Source organism: Lipotes vexillifer, unplaced genomic scaffold, assembly GCF_000442215.2.
Source record: "Lipotes vexillifer unplaced genomic scaffold, Lipotes_vexillifer_v1.1 scaffold1117, whole genome shotgun sequence".
Classification (NCBI taxonomy): domain Eukaryota; kingdom Metazoa; phylum Chordata; class Mammalia; order Artiodactyla; family Lipotidae; genus Lipotes; species Lipotes vexillifer.
The window spans coordinates 197,390-201,259 of record NW_006778824.1 but is presented as its reverse complement, the minus strand read 5'-3'; the positions used below and the strand labels follow the sequence as shown (position 1 = coordinate 201,259).

At 66.3% G+C, this 3,870-nt stretch overlaps 1 protein-coding gene across 1 annotated transcript in view; it reads right to left on the bottom strand.

Moving 5' to 3' along the window:
* CALY (calcyon neuron specific vesicular protein) overlaps positions 1-3,520 on the bottom strand; it is an 11,566-nt gene extending 8,046 nt beyond the window's left edge. Inside the window, exon 1 of the mRNA XM_007451994.1 lies at positions 3,477-3,520. The gene's annotated coding sequence lies outside the window, so the exon portion shown is untranslated. The remainder of the gene's footprint in view (positions 1-3,476) is intronic.
* Between the last annotated feature and the right edge of the window lie 350 nt (positions 3,521-3,870).

Here is a 3,870-nt window from a genome sequence, read left to right as displayed (position 1 = left end):
GGGGCGGGGGGAGCGGGGCGGGGGGAAGGCCAACACCAGGACCGGGAGAGCAGGAACAGAGGCGGCCACAGGGTGGGGTGGGGCCGCTTTATCTAGGGTGTTGAACCTGTGACGGCCTCACTCACTCCTGGGCAGACACCCCGCAGGAAGGCAGGTGTGCCCCCACGTGCACAGCAGCACTGCCCACAGACGCGCGCACCACGGGGCATCTCCACAGTGGAACAAGCACATGAATAGAGGCGTTTCTGCGACTTCGTCAGAGCCCAGGGAAGAGTTCGTCAGAGCCCAGGGAAGGGACCATGCTACCTGCAAGAACAGCCCTGAATCACAAAACCAGCGTCGGCCAGAAGAAGCCAGGCACACATGAAGGGTCGAGAATAAAGAAACACAACAGCCTTGTTTAGGAACCCGTGCCGCGCTCAGGAGCTCGGAGGTGCGGCCAATGCTCCCGCGTCTGCAGAGTCCCGGGTGGTGCCCTTGGGGGAGGGGAGCGGCTTCGGGGCGGGGCGGGCGTTTCCGGTCTTCACTTGGATGCTGGACGCCTGGGGTTCACTTATGATGAATCATTAGGCTGCACGTTTGCTTTGTGTCCTCTTCTGAGTTCGTTATATTTCACAACAAAAAAGGTTAAAAACAAACAAAAGCAACGACAGCGGGCAGGCAGCAGAGGCACAGCCAGGCCACGCCCTCTCCCGGGACTGAACAGCCTTTTGACAACTGTGCCCTGGCTGTCCCCTTCCTCACGAGGACCTCGGGCCGAACTTTCCGCCCTGGCCTCCGAATGTGGCCCCTCCCTCGCCACTGCCTGCACCCACCCTGCAACCCCCAAACTTCTGTCCTGAGCGACCCTTCTGGGCATCAGCTCCACCACCGCAGGTGCCTGCCAGGCCCTCACTCAAACCCCGGCAGCCGGGCCCTGCTGTGGGTGCCGGTGCGGGCCGGCCAGGTGGGAACGCAGAGGGGGAGCCCCTGCCAGCGGCAGAGTCAGACAGACCTGCAGGACGTGTGGGAGGCGCTGGGCAGGGAGGCTCGGGGCGGCCACTGTGGGGAGGGCAGGAAGCCCCCGGCCCAGGCTGGGGGAGGGGCCGCCCCATCGTGGACTCGCTCCCCAGGCGCCCGCGGAGGACGGTTCTCTTAGGATCTTGAGCCGGCGCCCTTCCCTGGATGCGCGCGCCTTGCCCGGGCCATACAGACCGGCAAAGCGTCCCCACTCCCCACCCACCCCAGGCTGGGGCGGTGTGCTCTTCCTGAGGTGGGTCGAGGCCTGGCCGGGCCTCGGCCTGTGGGTGACGTCCGGGCACCTGGGCACCTGCCCCAGGCGGGCGGGACATCTGTGCTTCATCGCTCGTACCGCGCTTATATGACGTCCACGCTCCACGAGGCAGAGACGGACAAGGAGCCACATCAACATATGAACAAAAGAAGGTCGGGCGATCCGTGCGAAGAAGGAATTAGAGATGAAAACCGCCGAAAGGGGCCGCGGAGGAGGGCGGGGGGAGCGACCGGGCACTGCAGGGGAGGGCTGTGCGAGGTGGGGACAGCCTGGAGGGGAGCTTGGAGAGGGGCTGGGGAGGGTGCCCTCCAGGGGGAGGGGGCTGGGGGCCTTCACGCAGCAGACGCCCCGCGACTCTCAAACCCAATCTGCGGTTTACAGACAGGAGCCGGGAGGGGCAGAGGGGGCGCAGCCCCCACCCCCGCAAACCTGTCAATCTCAGCTTGGTGGCCACGCCCCCGGAAGGCGGAAGGCCGAGGTCTCCCCCTCCTCTCCCGCAGGAGGCCCCTATCCATACGAGCTCCGCCTCTGGGTTCCCTTTAAGCCAAACGTAAGCTCCAACTCCTCTGCATGACGTCCACGTTACATCATCTTGGGTTTCCATGGCAACAGAGACAGGCAGGCAATGACACGTCTTCTTGAAGAAAAGAAGACTTGGGGTCCCAACGGACCCTCTGCGTCTGGCTCCAGGCGCCTTGTTCCAGGCAGAATGCTGGGGTAGGGGCTGGGCTGCATCTGGGAAGCCCCACCCCCCACAAAATTCCTTTCCCCGCCTGAGTCATGCAGACCCTCTGGGCAGGCTGGCTGGGCTCATTCACACGACAGACACATAGCTCCGTGGAATGGGAGGGGTCTTCCCTACTCCTCCCACCGGCCCCCTCCCTCCACCCTGCGCTGTAATTGTGCCTTCGACAGCGGATCAGCTGCTCCCCGCTCGCCGTAGGCTGCTGGGCTGGGATGTGGGGCGGTGAACGTCTCCTCTACGAGGCTTGGGGAGGGGGCACAGGTTGAGCAGTGAGGCTGTGCTGAGGCTGCGATGGGTGGCTGGACGGGAGGGCACGGACCCTTAGCCGAAAGCCCTCAGGAAGCTCGGCTGCAGGTCACGTCACAGACTCGCTTTCACACATACGCCACCCTGGGATGCTGCGTCACTCGGAGGTATGCACCGGCGCCTGCTTGTGCGGGCGGGCACGAGCGTCCTGTGTGCATTGGGCGTGCGTGTGACAACGGAGCGCAGGGGGCCTGCGCGCTTTGCCGAGCCCAGCAAGGCCCCCGCCCCCGCGCTGCCCCTTCCAGGCCCAGCCGCAACGCCCACCCAGGTGCGCTCCCACCAGTTGCCCTGCAGGCCGACGGTGGGTTTGACTGCCGGTTCAAGGGCAGGTGGACTGCAGGCGCCAGCCCAGCCCTGAGAGGCCCAGGCGAGCGGGGCAGGTAGGGGGAGGTGCAGGTCGCCCCCGGCTTCAGCGTCCCAAGTACCAGCCACCTGTGGCTCCGCACCGAGAGCCCGCGGCAGGCGGTTCTGGACAAATGCCCTCTCTCCGCTTCTTGGCCACGTCCCGCCTGCCACGCAGCCTCCCTCACCTCCGCCACCACCGTGCCGTTGCCGGCAGCGCTTCGTGATCTGGTCCGTCGGAAGCCCCTTCTGCCTCCCCCACCCCCTCAGGTAGAGCTGAACCAGTCCTGGAACTGGCACCCCTTCCCCACCTCGGGACGCCCATCTCCCACTGGCTCTCTCAGACCTGCAGAGGTGGAGCTGGCTCGCGGGGAAGGGGCTGCAGTCTCCATGGGACGGGGGGAGCTGATGTCCAGCAGTCCTACCCCCACCCGAGCTGCCCCGCTCTACCGCGGACGAGAATCTGGGCGGCACGTCGGGTCTGCGCAAGGCTGGACACCCACGGCCCTTCTGGAACATCCAGGCAGGGACTCTTCCCGCGGAGGCCCCGGATCCTCGTGGGGGCCTGAGGACAACCTCCTGCGCTCGGGCCGACCCCTGCCCGGCCGGCTGCCAACGGGTCAGCCGCAGTTCCCCGCCCCCGCCACTCTCTCACCCCTGCACACGCCCCTCGCACATCCGTGCACACACACCAGTATACCTGCGACCTCCGCACACCCACCATGCACATCCGCGCAACGCACGCGCACACTCGGCCCCCCACCCGCCCCCCAGCTCCGCTCCACAAGGACAAATGTGCAAATGGCTCACAGGCGGCTCCAACGGGCAGCTGCAGCAAGATGCGGTCGCAGGACAAGGATGCGGAGGAAGGATGCGGTTCCAGACGCTTCTCAGCTGGGGCGCGGCGGGGGAGGGGCCGAGCCCCAAACCGAGGCTGCCGTTGTTGCCAGGGAGATGCAGGCTGGAGGAGGCGAGCACTGCATCTGCCGCCACCGCCCCGCCTCCCACGCGTGCCCGTAGGAGCTGCGCCGCCCCCCTCCCACGCGTGCCCGTAGGAGCTGCGCTGCCCCCCCCCAACCTGTCCCTGGCTTAGACACGCACACCGCATCCACCCACGGCACACATCTCACACACACACACCATTCACACGCTGCACACACATATACATACACCTCACACACTCACACCACCGCACTGCAGGCGG